Consider the following 18,546-nt stretch of genomic DNA (forward strand, 5'->3'; position numbering starts at 1 on the left):
GCTATGAGGAGTGCTCTTACTCAGTTTGCGCAGCAACCTACGGAGTCTATGTGCGAGGCTTGGGAACGCTACAAGGAAATGTTGAGAAAATGTCCACATCATGGAATGCCGGATTGGATGGTGATAACTGGTTTCTATAATGGTTTGGGGGCTCAATCTCGGCCCATGCTCGATGCAGCAGCTGGAGGCGCCTTATGGGCTAAAAGCTATACTGAGGCGTATAATCTTATCGAGACGATGGCTGCAAATGAGCATCAAAACCCAACTCAGAGGATGACGTCAGGCAAGGTAGCAAGTATTCTGGAAGTTGATGCAGCCACCGCTATTGCAGCCCAGCTCCAAGCGCTATCAATGAAGGTTGATTCTTTGGCTACGTATGGAGTTAATCAAATAGCTATGGTTTGTGAGCTTTGTGCAGGTTCTCATGCTACGGATCAGTATTCTCTTGTAAACGAATCTGTTCAGTATGTGAATAATTATCAGCGACAACAGCAGCCTGTGCCAGTGACCTATCATCCTAACAACAGAAATCATCCAAATTTCAGCTGGGGGAATAATCAGAATGCTATTCAGCCACCATATCAGCAAGGAGTGAGTAAACAGTTTAACCCACCTGGATTCCAGCAACCACAGCAGTATGCTACAAGGCAATCATATCCTCAACAGGGAAGTGTAGCTACACCTACTAGTGCTGATTTTGAGGAACTTAACCTGTTGTGCAAGAGTCAGGCGGTTTCTATCAAGACCTTGGAAAATCAAATCGGTCAATTAGCCAATGCAGTGCTCAATCGTCAACCTGGCACTCTTCCCAGTGACACGGAAGTACCAGGCAGGAAGGAAGCTAAAGAGCAAGTCAAGGCTATTACCTTAAGGTCTGGAAAAGTAGCTGATGCTGAAAAGGCAAAAGAATTAGAAGCTGAAATTAGAGGTGAAGAATCTAAGCAAAAGGAGAAAGCGGCGGAACCAAGGAAGACTACTGTTGAACACACTCTGCCTGAGGCTAATACAGGGGAGAAACAGCTCTATCCTCCACCATATTTTCCTAAGAGATTGCAGCAACAAAAGCTGGATAGACAGTTCGGGAAGTTTCTGGAAATGTTCAAGAAACTTCACATCAATATACCTTTCGCTGAAGCTCTTGAACAAATGCCTAGTTATGCAAAGTTTATGAAGACTATTCTTTCAAGGAAGGTGAAACTGGATGACCTTGAAACCGTTGCTCTCACGGAAGAATGCAGCGCTGTTCTGTAACAAAAGTTACCACCAAAACTGAAAGATCCAGGAAGCTTCACCATTCCTTGCATAATTGGCAATCTGACGTTTGACAAGTGCCTTTGTGATTTGGGAGCAAGCATTAATCTGATGCCGTTGTCGATCTTTAAAAAACTGGATCTGCCTGATCCAAAACCCACGTACATGTCACTACAATTGGCTGACCGTTCCATTACTTACCCAAGGGGCATAGTTGAGGATGTGCTCGTCAAGGTGGATAAGCTCTTCTTTCCTGCAGATTTTGTTATTCTGGATTTTGAGGAAGATAAGAAGATTCCCATAATCTTGGGAAGGCCTTTCTTGGCTACTGGCCGTACCTTGATAGATGTGCAAAAAGGGGAACTTACTATGCGGGTCCAAGATCAGGATGTGACCTTCAACGTATTCAAGGCAATGAAATTCCTTACAGAAGATGAGGAGTGCTTAAAAGTGGATGTGATTGATTCTGCGGTTACTTTGGAACTCGATCACATGCTAATGTCTGATGCATTGGAAAAGGCCTTAGTGGGGGATTTTGACAGCGATGATGAAGATAGCAACGAGCAATTACAATATCTGAACGCTTCTCCCTGGAAGCGAAAGCTGGACATACCATTTGAATCTCTTGGTACTTCTGACCTCAAGAACGCCGAAGGGAAGCTCAAACCATCAATAGAGGAAGCACCTACCTTGGAGCTCAAGCCATTACCTGAACACTTGAGGTATGATTTTTTAGGTGATTCATCTACATTACCTGTTATTATTTCATCTGACCTTTCAGGTAGTGAGGAAGACAAGCTCTTAAGGATTTTGAGAGAATTCAAATCGGCTATAGGATGGACCATAGCAGACATCAAGGGGATAAGTCCTTCATATTGTATGCATAAAATTCTGCTAGAGGAAGGTAGTAAGCCAACTGTGGAACAGCAGCGAAGACTGAATCCCATCATGAAGGAGGTGGTGAAGAAAGAAATTCTGAAATGGCTAGATGCAGGCATCATTTATCCTATTTCTGACAGCTCATGGGTGAGCCCCGTACAATGTGTACCTAAGAAGGGAGGTATCACTGTGGTCGCAAATGAAAAGAATGAGCTCATCCCTACTCGAACAGTTACAGGATGGAGAGTATGCATGAATTATAGAAAATTGAACAAAGCCACAAGGAAGGATCACTTCCCCCTTCCATTTATTGATCAGATGCTTGACAGATTGGCGGGTCATGAGTATTTTTGTCTTCTGGATGGTTATTCCGGGTATAATCAGATTTGTATTGCACCAGAGGATCAGGAAAAGACTACCTTCACTTGTCCATTTGGCACGTTTGCTTTTCGCAGAGTTTCGTTTGGGTTATGTGGCGCCCCGGCCACCTTTCAGAGATGTATGATGGCTATATTCTCTGACATGATTGGAAATAACGTCGAAGTGTTCATGGATGACTTCTCCGTCTTTGGACACTCATATGATGAATGTTTGAATAATCTGCGCGACGTACTCAAAAGATGCGTGGAAACTAATTTGGTGCTTAATTGGGAGAAATGTCACTTTATGGTGCGTGAAGGCATTATCCTTGGGAATAAGGTCTCTAGCAAGGGTCTGGAGGTGGACAAGGCCAAGGTGGGAGTCATTGAAAATCTTCCCCCACCTAATTCTGTGAAAGGAATCCGTAGTTTTCTTGGTCATGCGGGTTTTTATCGGCGATTCATCAAGGACTTTTCAAAGATATCTAAGCCGTTGTGCAATTTGCTTGAGAAAGATGTGCCGTTCAAATTCGATGATGAATGTTTGGCAGCATTCGAGACTCTCAAGAAGAGTTTGATCACGGCACCAGTCATTACAGCACCAGATTGGACAGAACCATTTGAGATGATGTGTGATGCGAGTGATTATGCGGTAGGTGCAGTTCTGGGACAGCGCAAGAAAAATCTCTTCCATGTGGTCTACTATGCGAGTAAGACTTTACAAGGTGCCCAATTGAACTACACCACTACTGAGAAGGAGCTTTTGGCTATAGTCTTTGGCTTTGAGAAATTTCGATCTTATCTGCTTGGTACGAAAGTAACAGTATTCACTGATCATGTAGCTATTCGCTATCTGGTTTCTAAGAAGGATTTGAAGCCAAGACTCATTCGTTGGGTGCTTTTACTTCAGGAATTTGAGTTAGAGATCAAAGATAGAAAAGGTACTGAGAATCAAGTAGCTGACCATCTCTCCAGGTTGGAGAATCCCGATTCTACTTCACAAGATAGGACGTTAATCAATGAATCTTTTCCGGATGAGCAGTTGTTTGTAATTTAGGAGGAAGAACCATGGTTTGCAGATATTGTAAACTATCTCGTCAGCAATATAATGCCTCATAATTTGACATCCGCTCAAAAGAAGAAGTTTTTGCATGAGGTGAAGTGGTATATGTGGGATGAACCATATTTGTTTAGACAGGGAGCTGACCAGATCATCAGGAGATGTATCCCGTTCTGTGAGACGGAGGGGATATTACGAGACTGCCATTCCACGGTTTATGGTGGACACTATGGCGGTGAGAAGACGGCAGCTCGTATTCTGCAAGCAGGTTTTTTCTGGCCTACTTTGTTCAAGGATGCTCATCAGTTTGTTTTAAGGTGTGATCGTTGCCAAAGAGTGGGAAATTTGTCAAGGAAGGATGAAATGCCATTAAATGTGATGCTTGAAGTCGAGGTCTTTGATGTATGGGGAATCGATTTCATGGGGCCTTTTATCTCGTCTTACAATAATCAGTACATCTTGCTGGCAGTCGATTATGTCTCAAAATGGGTCGAAGTTAAAGCTTTACCGGCAAATGATGCAAAGGCAGTGCTAAATTTTCTTCATAAGCAAATTTTCACAAGGTTTGGAACACCTCGGGTAATCATAAGTGATGAAGGATCGCATTTTTGCAACCGTAAGTTCACTTCTATGATGCAGCGTTATAATGTGAATCATCGAGTAGCTACTGTGTAATAACCCCAATTTTTGAGAAATTTTGAAACCCTTATGAATAGTGTTTTTGCTGAACGAGAAAACTTTTCATGTCACGCTATGTAGGGGTTCTGTTATTGATCTTATGGGATATTATTAGTACTCTATGTGGTATATAAGTGTATGTAAAGATCGTCAGAATCCAATTCCGAACACTTTGATTTTTCCCGGAAATCCACAAGATACGGAGAGAATTGAGTATAAGGTAACAGGATAAAAAGGATTTAAATTAAAGGATTATAAGAGAGGATCATAGAAGGAATACAATATATTGAGAAAGGTTAAGGGAACCTAATTAATAAGATCCCGGGTATGATCCCTCAAACGATAAACGAGAATGAAAGATAAGCGAACCGTAAAACAAATAAGTGACCAAGAGACAAGCTTGTACAAGAAGCCAGGGATTGTGACATCATCAAACCACAAGGTGTGGACAAGTGGGAGCATTATGACATGTGCAAGGTGACACAAGCATGACATGGGAAGGAAGGAGGTGTGGTGGCTTTTTAACCACACAAATTCAAGGGCAACAAGGTAATTAACTAAATCAAACACAAAAACAAGCCAACCAAGCCAAGCAAAATCATTTTCATCAAAATCAAAAAGAAACCAAGGCATTGTTCTTCATGCTCTCGGCCAAAACAGAACCAGAACACTAAAACTGCTGTATCTCCTTCATTTATCACTCAAATATTGTGTTCTATATGTCATTGGAAAGGTATTGAGATGGCCTACAACTCTTGTTCACAAGTCTCGTCCAAATAATCATGGTAAGACCCTCATTTTTATAGTTCTTTAAATCGGACTTTTAGAAACTTCAAAGCCTAACTTTGTGTTCTTGATTTCTTTGGAAAGATCAAGCTTGTAGGAGGCTCCCTAAGGCTTCCTAGCAACTTAACACCTCCCAAGGAAGGTATAAACTTCAAACCCTAGCCTTTACTTTATTTGTTAGTAAGTTTAATGGTTGGTGTTGTGAAATGAGAAGCATGGATTGTGATTATTAATAGTTTGGTTTGATTTGGAAGTGTTTTGGTAATTGAAGCTTGATTATAGTTCATAGGTCTTGATTGTGGTTGTTTGAGTTGAAAAACTTGGAGATTATGGACTGATGTGGTATGGTTTAGGTGAATTTTTGTTGTATTGATGGTTATGAGTTGGTTGGTGGTTAATTGGAGTAGTTTAAACATTGGTAATCGCGTAAACATAGCCGTCGTAACGTCCGATTTTCTTTGGACTGTTTTTGTGCATAACATTAGGACCCGAGAACCCCCTGCTAGATTATGACCACTTCCATGTTTAGATAGCTCATGTTACGAGCTTCGTTTTGATATGTAGTTCGTTCGATTCCGATGCACGGTTTAGGAGAAACAACTGTTTCAAGTAACGGCGTTTCGCGAACGAAACTTTTCCCCTCGCCTTACTTTGAAACATAGGTTAAAGACCAAAAAGGGTTAATTAATGTATGAAACATTTATGGTAAGTGTGTTAGGCAGTTGGTAAGACACTCGCGAAGGAATCGCCTTAAAACTCATAAAGGTTAAATTATTAAAAATGGTGGAGCCGAGGGTACTCGAGTGACTTAAGAGAATCAGTAAGCGCAAAACAAGCGTTAGAGTCTAAGTTAGTTAAAGTATAGATTTACAAGTGACTTTGGTTTAATTCCAACTTACTTGTTGTTTATAGGTTACCAGACTCGTACCGAGCCATTCGTAACCCCCAGTCGCTCAGGCAAGTTTTCTACCCGTTATACTGTTGTTGTGATGTATATATGTATATGCATTATCTTGTGATAGATGCATGTTGGTTAACTAGCAAATTTTGCGATATATTGAACCATGCTGATATGGTATATATATGCATGCCTGTTTCGTATTCTTTCCATATATATCTGTTGGTTCAGTTGATAATACCTATGCTAGAGAATAGCGGTAATTTGCATATACCCTTAGTATAGGGACCCAAAGGTGAAAACATTTTCTAAAACCGGGAGTCGAGGATCCCGAGTAGATTTTATATATATATATATTTATATATATATGGTTATAGTTTTCAAAACTATTAATCGAATAAGGTTTATTCGATAACTTGATTTTATTAATGAATATTATCTTGAATATTCATTCGAGGACTTATGACTCCTTTATATTATTTATTGAATATTACTTGGATATTCATTTGAGGATGTATGACTCCTTTATTTTATTTAATGAATATTATTTATAATATTCATTCGAGGGCTTATGACTCAGCTTATTTATTTATTGAATATTATTTCGAATATTCATTCGAGGGCTTATGACTCAGCTTATTTTATTTATTGAATATTATTTGAATATTCATTTGAGGATCTATGACTCCGATTATTTGCTGAGATATATTCTTTATTTTATTAAAGAATAAGGTGTCGATAATCAAACTCACTTTTGATTATTCAAATAAAGATAGTACTTTCGTATAGGTATATCTTTGGTTATTTAATATTCATTTCAAGTATAAGTTTTAAAACTTCTACTTCAATTATTTTTATAAAGATTATTCTTTATGGGAATATTATTTAAATAATAATATTCAGATATTTTCTAATATATTGGGACTGATTTACCTTGTTAAATCAGCATCACTCCAAACATTCTTAAAAATGTTTTGCGAGTCTTCAAAATGATTTTTAAAAGTTAGAGCGGATCCCAAAACTCATTTTTATATTTAAGATCCTCCTTTCGAAGGGGATTTAAATACTCGCTCAAAACCTGAGGGATCCGGCTCTGTGGTGTGTTTTATATTCACAACAAGGTTGCTGTTTTGTTAAATGAATCGATTACTTACCCAACACTCGGGAAGTAAAATTCTTGGAACAAGTTAATCCATTAACAGGCATCGCCTGGGAAATATCGGTGAGTTCTCGTTTCCAACTAGATACGACTTCTTGGTGGAGCCGTATCAACAAGTTTCTACTTGGGGAAAGGGGGAACGAGCTTTACGTTTCAGAGTCATGGATTTCATCTGAACTAGGAGTGGCGTAAGTGGTCGAGTGGCGCCGGCCCAACCTTATTATATTGGCCCAAATGGCCCGGAAGTTCCGCTAAGGCGGTCCATTCCTTAGGAGTTCAGTGTTCGGTTGACAAGTAAATCCGACAGGTTCTCCTCTACATGTAGAAAATGGTGGGGTTGTACTACTACGACTGATCATCGTAAGTGGTCTTCCTGGCGCGGCAAACTCCCGTAATGAGTTCATCATCCAATTGGATATTTCTGCAACACTACCCAGAGCACTTCGATAGAAAGGCTACGGCTGGGCGATTGTTGAGTGTTGGCAGGGTCAAGTTTTCAAAATGATGTTTGCATCAAATGAAGTATCTCGTAACTTCATTTTATTTTGAGGATATTTTAAAGATTTAATCTATTCAAATCTGGTCTTGTAGTCTCATCTACGTGATGAACTTTTGAAACTAATTATAACTTGAACGGTGGTAGTTCAAGTAGTATTTGGAAAAGATATAAGTATATTGGAGTATCTTGTAACTTCATCTTTTAAACTTATATCTAGTAAATGATTATCTTATGTATGACAAAGATTTTCAGAAAAAAATGTTGAGACAAGGTTAGATATATGAGATCACCTTGCAACAATATTTTTATACAGTTATAAACTGGAACTCTGTGTATATTATGTATGGAAGAGGACTTCCAAGATTTTGAAAAGTATATATGTATATATACTGAATATTTTGCGACTTCATCGCATTAAGATATCAACTTGGTTCATTTCTTTTGACCAAGACTTTCATGAGTACTATGAGAAGGCTCATATACTATTAATCATTATACATATTATTTTGGTGGGCTTGCTGCTCACCCTTGCTTTCTTCTTTCATCACACAACAACAGATAGAAAAGATGAACAGAACCAAGCTCCCGATTCGCAAGCGATTAGGAGACGTTCCGCAGTTTTCTAGAAGCATTGATGCCGCCGTAGCTGAGGTAGGAACTACCAATAGGCTAGGCTTTCAACTTTTGATGTACCAGATTTATTTATATTTATGAATTGTAATAATGGCAAAGAAATGTAAATTTATTCAGAAAACCTTTTAAGGTGTATTGGCAGATAATTGTGGAATAAAATGACTTGTGGTTATTTTTGGATGTTCATCTCTGAGACTATAACGTGTGGTGTGTGTGTTTATTGTGGGGTCACAGTACAGAGTAGTTGAGTAATTATTAAGATTGGGTGTTATTAAGGGAAATGGAACTCGTGACGACCCGGATCCCCGACCCCGGATCTGGGGGTGTTACAGAAATGGTATCAGAGCTAAGCGTTATAAACCTCAGAGATGATGGGACGTTAAGATAATAAGTTCACTAAGATAATAAGAACTCTTGCCAAGTTCATAGTCGGACTACCTAACGTAGTACTGACAGTTAAAACCCTTATGGGAACCCTTATAAATGTAGCGATAGAAGCGTAGTTCGTTATCGTATATGGTAGCGGGACTCCGAACCCTGAAGTTGAGGAACATCAACGCGATGATGTTTTATTACTAATTGGAGATCAGATTGTGGATCCAATAGAGTGTCCTAACGCAGGACCGGATGATGTTGATATTGAGGATGTAGCGGTTGAGGATGTTGTCCTAGAATGGATAGTTGCTGAGGAGGATCCCATGGAGGATCCTGACGAGATTGGATAAAGGACCACTGATGAATTGATGACCCTGGTTGGGTCGACTACCAGAGGTAGGATTGGCCGGTCACTACCAGAGGTTCGTTCAAGTTTGTAAAGATAGTAGCCCCTTTAACGCGGCTTACTCGTAAGACTGAGAAGTTCGAATGGACAGAGAAATGCGAGAACAACTTTTAAGAACCGAAGCAAAGGTTGGTGACGTTCCCTATGTTGGCGTTGCCGGATGGAAAATGAGATTTTGTGAAATGTAGTGACGCTTCGCATAAGGAATTAGGGTGCTTCTTATACAGCACAGCAAGGTAATCGCGTACGCGTCAAGATAATTAAGGGAATATAAAATTCGATATCCCCACCCATGAGCTTGGGCTCGTGGCAATAGTTTTTCCCTAAAGATTGGAGGCACTACTTGTATGGAGAGAAGTGCAAGATTTACACAAACCATAGGAGCTCTAGTACCTTTTTACGTAGAAAGAGCTCAACATACGCCAGAGGAGGCGGTTAGAGCTAATCAAGAGTTATGAGTGGGAGATTCTTTATCATTCGGGGAAAGCCAATGTGGTGGCTGATGCCATTAGTAAAAAGGAGAGACTCAAGATGATAATGTCTTTGGGAGAGTTGATAAGAGATTTTGAGAAAATGGAAATAGTAGTGAAGGTAACCGGAGCCGGTACCGAAAAGCTGTTTGAGATTGCAATAGAGACCAAATTATTGGAAAAGAGCATATTGTGCCAGAAAAAGGTGATGAATGAAGGCAGAGAGCCAACAAATAAATATGAGATTAATACTGAGAAAGATGATAAGGGAATAATGAGGTATTCCTATAGAATTTGGGTTTTGAAAGTTCAAGAGCTTAAGGATGAGAACTTAGATGAGAGCCATAGTTGAGGAATAGGATTTAGGGCAAACCCAGAGTGTGATAGTCAGGGAGGTTGCCATCAAGAAAGAAAGAACCCATAACATAATAGAGTGGAAAACATGGTTTTTAATGTATAAGATAACCCCGATTATGGGAGAAGGTTGAAACATTTCATACTAAGGAAACAGAAAGTCGAGTAAGGAAAGGAGACCCGAGACGGTACTCATATATGGCAATTTATGGACCTGTCTAGACAGAACTTAGACTATTATCCCCAACCACCACCCTGAGGGGACAATGCGGCAGGAAATTCTTTCATGACCTTTAAATCGTTAAGCTCTCAGAGTTCCAAGGAACAGGTTGACCTAGTCGAGGCAAGAGCCTGGCTAAAGGAAATATAGGAATCATTTGAGATTCTAAATGATTGACGAATCACAAAAGACTGTTTTTATCACTCACCCTCCTAAGAGAGAGACCACCTGCTGGTGAAAGGCCAAGGAAGGCACGGAGCAAGAGATTATAATAAACTGATTAAAGTTCAGCCAATTGTTTTCGGGAAGATAATTCCCAAGGTTATGGAATAGTGTAAAAGCTTTAGAGCCAGAACAAAGACAGACGAGTATGATGAATTATGAATCTAAGTTATAGAAATTATCAAGATTCGTTCTGAAGACACGAATCCAGAATGACGGGATGTTTGAAATCAATGCTTATGTTGTGTTGGTTCATGAAATAACGATAAGAGAAAGGAATATAAAGGCAAGAGAGTTTGAGGAATGATAAGGGAGTTGGGTATGAGGAAACCCTAAAGACTCGTAGAAATAGAAATAGAAGAGTATGTAATCGTCAGGATGAGGGTGATTCACCATGAGTTAAAATTGATGGTTGAAGGCATAAGAGTTATGTATATTTTATCCCCTTTAAGTTGGGAGGATTCGAGGAAAACCTTGAGATAGTTCGAAGGATAAATATTGAGACGCGGATAGACTGAGGAGACAAGGAAGTAAGAAATTAGGAAAATTGGATGAAGGAAGTGACCTTCAAGAATGTGAAGTGTAAGACCGGTGGCTTGATACCCAGGAAGGGAGACGCCAGGTATGAAAGATATCCCAACATTGAGATGACTGTTGAGATAAACAACAAAAGTAAATAAGGATTTATTAAGAAGAAGTTCACGTTGAACACGACCAATATCTTCCAGATCATCCATGTGATCATTACCAAATCAGGAAAGAAAAGCGGATAACCATTTTTATCTTTTGGAGGCCATGTGGATTGACCTTAACTTGAATAAGGATGCTATTGTGAAATTCGGTATAGACTATCGAGGTGGAAATGATTGAATAAGACACCCTTATCAGGGATATATGACTTGATTTATCCATGGAAGGATGCAGGTACCTTTTAAAGGTGGAATTAAGGATAGAACATCGGTAACTTAAAATGAATCCTAGGGGAATGCATAAAGGTTGGCATTTCACCCTTAATAGGGACATTATGAGTTTTGACAGAATGATTGGGAAAGGGTTAAGGTAACAACAATCTTTAAGAATCAGTGGAGAAATTTTTCTGAAGTATATAGACAATGATTCTGGTATTAATAAATGGTATCTTGATATGCCCTGTATCTAGGGAATACAGGAGGAACGATTGAAGGATAACCTTAGAGGTTTTACAAGGAGAAAGGTAATATTCAAAATTCTCAAGAATAGAAATGTTGATAAAGAAAATATGACGTAATTATAATGTTGCCAAGTGGGGCACGTGTTAAACCACGAGAAAGTATGGATCGAACCAGTAATGGTCGAAATTGTTCAGGGCAATTAGGACTTAAGATAAAAGATGTTCTAAGTATGATTAAGAGTCAGTCTTGACAGTGATTAGCCTCTAAAGATTGAGGCAATAACTTATGGAAAAATGGTGATATTTTTTTTTATTTACTCATCAGATATTAAAGAAAAGCATTTTCACATAAGCTGTGATTGAAATAAGGTAGAAAATTTATTTGGAGGTGGTTAAAATGACATTGACTGTAAGGAACTATTACTACCAGGAAAGGCCAAAGAGGTGGCCGACACTTTAACGGTAAAAGGATAATTGTAGGCGCTTGTGCCAAAGGATACAGTGATGATGGTTAAAAGCTGAAGGTTGTATTATGGTTTGGAAGATTGACATTCCTTCTGATGACTGTGCAATACCCAGCCGTAATAGTAGTTAGTAAAGGTTTAATTCGTGTAATCGCCATGAGCGGGCTATCTATCTCAGAAGATACTATCTTGAGATAAGCCAGGACCATATTTCAAAAAGGACTAAACAAACCTTTGAGTTAAGTCTTCTATTGAAGGCATATGATTAAGAATGGTATTAACCTGCTATCGTTGCTTTGAGCGAAACTCTTCTGCAAATTTTATCTGCTTCATGTCATGTATGTATGTCAGAATCAGGAGTGTACTCCATGAATCATGAATGGTGATTATGTTACCTCCTTAGAAGGATTTGATACGACATGTATGGACTCCGTATGGTTAGCTATTAAGATTTCATGGAAAGTGAATGATGACAGTGGGTCAGTGGTAGACCATAGTAAGGCAGCAATGATTCTGCGAGTAACGAGCTGATTACAACCGTGAGAGTTGTATTGGAATGGATGTTGAGATTGAGTACCACTAATCGGGTCGTGGTAGTGTATAAGTTATCATTGATAGACTAATTAAGTAGAGTATCTACCTAGTGAATATTTATTCTTTCTTATCAATAGAGAGTTGTATTATTATACGAAGAAGGTTGCGGTATAGAAATGGGTTCTAGTAACGATGAGGTCTAGAATGAGATCCCAAATTCGATTTTCGATGTCGAGGGAGTTTCAAAGGTGATTGTGTATAAGCTCGAGGAAGAGCATGGGTCCATAGAATGATGAACGGAATAGAAATATTTAGGCATGGGAAATACGATGCTATAATACTTGATGCTGATATAAATACGTTTATGTTTTGTTCTCCTATGACAAACCTCTATAATTCAGAGGTAGGTTCCAAGCCAGATATTTTGTGGCAGTATATATTTTTTTTTATATATACAATTCTCTTCAGTTCGTTCTTTTCTCTTCTTTTCATTTCATGTAATCTGAGAAGAACAACCCTTCCAGAAGGGGAGGTATTGCCGAATGACCATCTATCTGTGTGATAGAAGCCTAGTAGGATACCATCTATTGTTTAATTGCTTGTCAAGTACTAAAGGCTGGCCACCTTCTGTACTAACTAAGCGATATAACAAGTGTTCATGATCATAGTGATCTCTCAACAAATTCATTTACTTCTATATGATTGATCAAACTTTGGGAAATAGAAACAGCTGAAAAAGGAGTAATAAAGTTGTGGTAGTATTCGGAATGGAAATACATTCGTGATACTAAGGTTGACGTGGTTATTAAAAGGTTATAGAACGCTAACGAGCAAAAGTATAACCAGTATAATATTAGGAACGGAAGGTAGTAGCGATTACGAACTGGAAAAGAATGGGTATTGAGACGCCAAAGCTATAGTGCTAGAAGCTGTGATAAAATTCCATGCGATAGACTTGAAAGAATTTGGAATGATCACTTAACACGGATTGAGTTTTCTTACGATAATAGATCAAATGTCAGTATTGAGATATCGCCTTATGAGATCCTTGAGGGAAGACAATGTCGATCTCCCTTATGTTAGGATGAAGTTGTAAAGCGCAAGATGTTTGGACCCACAGTAGTCCAAAGGATCAAGGATATAATATATTTTAATCAGAGGACGGCTGGTAGTAGCCCAAGATGGGAACATGAAGTATGTTGATTTGACACGAAAGGACAGGGAATAGGAAGTGGGGGACCTAGTATTGTTATAGGTATTCCCTTGGAAAGGAAGGATGAGGTTCGGAAAGAAAGGGAAGCTAAGTCCACGAATTGTTGGACCCTTGGATATATTAAGACATATTGGGAAGATAGCATATGAGCTAGCCCTACCCCCGAATATGTAGCAAGTTCATAATGTGTTCCACGTATCAATGTTAAGGAAGTGTAATTCAGATGCCAGATAAATAGAGGCATATGAGCGCATAGATATGCAACCCGACGTAACCTATATGGAGCAACCAGGAAGGGTTATAGAGTGAAAAGGAACAAGTGCTTAGGAGAAGGATTATCAAACTAGGCAGAGTTTGGTGGTAGAACCACAATGAGAAAGTGTAATGCTAAGAAAGTATCCCCATTTGTTTTCTATCTGATTCCGGGACGGAATCCTTTTAAGGAGGGGAGACTGTAATAACCCCAATTTTTGAGAAATTTTGAAACCCTTATGAATAGTGTTTTTGCTGAACGAGAAAACTTTTCATGTCACGCTATGTAGGGGTTCTGTTATTGATCTTATGGGATATTATTAGTACTCTATGTGGTATATAAGTGTATGTAAAGATCGTCAGAATCCAATTCCGAACACTTTGATTTTTCCCGGAAATCCACAAGATACGGAGAGAATTGAGTATAAGGTAACAGGATAAAAAGGATTTAAATTAAAGGATTATAAGAGAGGATCATAGAAGGAATATAATATATTGAGAAAGGTTAAGGGAACCTAATTAATAAGATCCCGGGTATGATCCCTCAAACGATAAACGAGAACGAAAGATAAGCGAACCGTAAAACAAATAAGTGACCAAGAGACAAGCTTGTACAAGAAGCCAGGGATTGTGACATCATCAAACCACAAGGTGTGGACAAGTGGGAGAATTATGACATGTGCAAGGTGACACAAGCATGACATGGGAAGGAAGGAGGTGTGGTGGCTTTTTAACCACACAAATTCAAGGGCAACAAGGTAATTAACTAAATCAAACACAAAAACAAGCCAAGCAAAATCATTTTCATCAAAATCAAAAAGAAACCAAGGCATTGTTCTTCATGCTCTCGGCCAAAACAGAACCAGAACACTAAAACTGCTGTATCTCCTTCATTTATCACTCAAATATTGTGTTCTATAGGTCATTGGAAAGGTATTGAGATGGCCTACAACTCTTGTTCACAAGTCTCGTCCAAATAATCATGGTAAGACCCTCATTTTTACAGTTCTTTAAATCGGACTTTTAGAAACTTCAAAGCCTAACTTTGTGTTCTTGATTTCTTTGGAAAGATCAAGCTTGTAGGAGGCTCCCTAAGGCTTTCTAGCAACTTAACACCTCCCAAGGAAGGTATAAACTTCAAACCCTAGCCTTTACTTTATTTGTTAGTAAGTTTAATGGTTGGTGTTGTGAAATGAGAAGCATGGATTGTGATTATTAATAGTTTGGTTTGATTTGGAAGTGTTTTGGTAATTGAAGCTTGATTATAGTTCATAGGTCTTGATTGTGGTTGTTTGAGTTGAAAAACTTGGAGATTATGGACTGATGTGGTATGGTTTAGGTGAAGTTTTGTTGTATTGATGGTTATGAGTTGGTTGGTGGTTAATTGGAGTAGTTTAAACATTGGTAATCGCGTAAACATAGCCGTCGTAACGTCCGATTTTCTTTGGACTGTTTTTGTGCATAACATTAGGACCCGAGAACCCCCTGCTAGATTATGACCACTGCCATGTTTAGATAGCTCATGTTACGAGCTTCGTTTTGATATGTAGTTCGTTCGATTCCGATGCACGGTTTAGGAGAAACAACTGTTTCAAGTAACGGCGTTTCGCGAACGAAACTTTTCCCCTCGCCTTACTTTGAAACATAGGTTAAAGACCAAAAAGGGTTAATTAATGTATAAAACATTTATGGTAAGTGTGTTAGGCAGTTGGTAAGACACTCGCGAAAGAATCGCCTTAAAACTCATAAAGGTTAAATTATTAAAAATGGTGGAGCCGAGGGTACTCGAGTGACTTAAGAGAATCAGTAAGCGCAAAACAAGCGTTAGAGTCTAAGTTAGTTAAAGTATAGATTTACAAGTGACTTTGGTTTAATTCCAACTTACTTGTTGTTTATAGGTTACCAGACTCGTACCGAGCCATTCGTAACCCCCAGTCGCTCAGGCAAGTTTTCTACCCGTTATACTATTGTTGTGATGTATATATGTATATGCATTATCTTGTGATAGATGCATGTTGGTTAACTAGCAAATTTTGCGATATATTGAACCATGCTGATATGGTATATATATGCATGCCTGTTTCGTATTCTTGCCATATATATCTGTTGGTTCAGTTGATAATACCTATGCTAGAGAATAGCGGTAATTTGCATATACCCTTAGTATAGGGACCCAAAGGTGAAAACATTTTCTAAAACCGGGAGTCGAGGATCCCGAGTAGATTTTATATATATATATTTATATATATATGGTTATAGTTTTCAAAACTATTAATCGAATAAGGTTTATTCGATAACTTGATTTTATTAATGAATATTATCTTGAATATTCATTCGAGGACTTATGACTCCTTTATATTATTTATTGAATATTACTTGGATATTCATTTGAGGATGTATGACTCCTTTATTTTATTTAATGAATATTATTTATAATATTCATTCGAGGGCTTATGACTCAGCTTATTTATTTATTGAATATTATTTCGAATATTCATTCGAGGGCTTATGACTCAGCTTATTTTATTTATTGAATATTATTTGAATATTCATTCGAGGATCTATGACTCCGATTATTTGCTGAGATATATTCTTTATTTTATTAAAGAATAAGGTGTCGATAATCAAACTCACTTTTGATTATTCAAATAAAGATAGTACTTTCGTATAGGTATATCTTTGGTTATTTAATATTCATTTCAAGTATAAGTTTTAAAACTTCTACTTCAATTATTTTTATAAAGATTATTCTTTATGGAAATATTATTTAAATAATAATATTCAGATATTTTCTAATATATTGGGACTGATTTACCTTGTTAAATCAGCATCACTCCAAACATTCTTAAAAATGTTTTGCGAGTCTTCAAAATGATTTTTAAAAGTTAGAGCGGATCCCAAAACTCATTTTTATATTTAAGATCCTCCTTTCGAAGGGGATTTAAATACTCGCTCAAAACCTGAGGGATCCGGCTCCGTGGTGTGTTTTATATTCGCAACAAGGTTGCTGTTTTGTTAAATGAATCGATTACTTACCCAACACTCGGGAAGTAAAATTCTTGGAACAAGTTAATCCATTAACAGGCATCGCCTGGGAAATATCGGTGAGTTCTCCTTTCCAACTAGATACGACTTCTTGGTGGAGCCGTATCAACAAGTTTCTACTTGGGGAAAGGGGGAACGAGCTTTACGTTTCAGAGTCATGGATTTCATCTGAACTAGGAGTGGCGTAAGTGGTCGAGTGGCGTCGGCCCAGCCTTATTATATTGGCCCAAATGGCCTGGAAGTTCCGCTAAGGCGGTCCATTCCTTAGGAGTTCAGTGTTCGGTTGACAAGTAAATCCGACAGGTTCTCCTCTACATGTAGAAAATGGTGGGGTTGTACTACTACGACTGATCATCGTAAGTGGTCTTCCTGGCGCGGCAAACTCCCGTAATGAGTTCATCATCCAATTGGATATTTCTGCAACACTACCCAGAGCACTTCGATAGAAAGGCTACGGCTGGGCGATTGTTGAGTGTTGGCAGGGTCAAGTTTTCAAAATGATGTTTGCATCAAATGAAGTATCTCGTAACTTCATTTTATTTTGATGATATTTTAAAGATTTAATCTATTCAAATCTGGTCTTGTAGTCTCATCTACGTGATGAACTTTTGAAACTAATTATAACTTGAACGGTGGTAGTTCAAGTAGTATTTGGAAAAGATATAAGTATATTGGAGTATCTTATAACTTCATCTTTTAAACTTATATCTAGTAAATGATTATCTTATGTATGACAAAGATTTTCAGAAAAAAATGTTGAGACAAGGTTAGATATATGAGATCACCTTGCAACAATATTTTTATACAGTTATAAACTGGAACTCTGTGTATATTATGTATGGAAGAGGACTTCCAAGATTTTGAAAAGTATATATATATATACTGAATATTTTGCGACTTCATCGCATTAAGATATCAACTTGGTTCATTTCTTTTGACCAAGACTTTCATGAGTACTATGAGAAGGCTCATATACTATTAATCATTATACATATTATTTTGGTGGGCTTGCTGCTCACCCTTGCTTTCTTCTTTCATCACACAACAACAGATAGAAAAGATGAACAGAACCAAGCTCCCGATTCGCAAGCGATTAGGAGACGTTCCGCAGTTTTCTAGAAGCATTGATGCCGCCGTAGCTGAGGTAGGAACTACCAATAGGCTAGGCTTTCAACTTTTGATGTACCAGATTTATTTATATTTATGAATTGTAATAATGACAAAGAAATGTAAATTTATTCAGAAAACCTTTTAAGGTGTATTGGCAGATAATTGTGGAATAAAATGACTTGTGGTTATTTTTGGATGTTCATCTCTGAGACTATAGCGTGTGGTGTGTGTGTTTATTGTGGGGTCACAGTACAGAGTAGCTGAGTAATTATTAAGATTGGGTGTTATTAAGGGAAATGGAACTCGTGACGACCCGGATCCCCGACCCCGGATCTGGGGGTGTTACATACTGCCTATCATCCGCAAACAAATGGTCAAGCGGAAGTGTCTAACAGAGAGATAAAGCGCATTCTAGAGAAGGTTGTTTGTCCGTCAAGGAAGGATTGGTCTTTAAAGCTCGATGAAGCTGTTTGGGCTTACAGAACAGCATACAAAACTCCACTTGGGATGTCACCGTTCCAGTTGGTGT

The 18,546-nt window shown here is 38.3% G+C and overlaps 1 non-coding gene across 1 annotated transcript; it reads right to left on the reverse strand.

Annotated features, from left to right (window-relative positions):
• LOC141722566 (small nucleolar RNA R71) lies at positions 1-107 on the reverse strand. Its single transcript, XR_012575581.1, has one exon. It is a non-coding gene; the product is annotated as a small nucleolar RNA R71 (small nucleolar RNA).
• Between the last annotated feature and the right edge of the window lie 18,439 nt (positions 108-18,546).

Source organism: Apium graveolens, chromosome 4, assembly GCF_009905375.1.
Source record: "Apium graveolens cultivar Ventura chromosome 4, ASM990537v1, whole genome shotgun sequence".
Taxonomy (NCBI): domain Eukaryota; kingdom Viridiplantae; phylum Streptophyta; class Magnoliopsida; order Apiales; family Apiaceae; genus Apium; species Apium graveolens.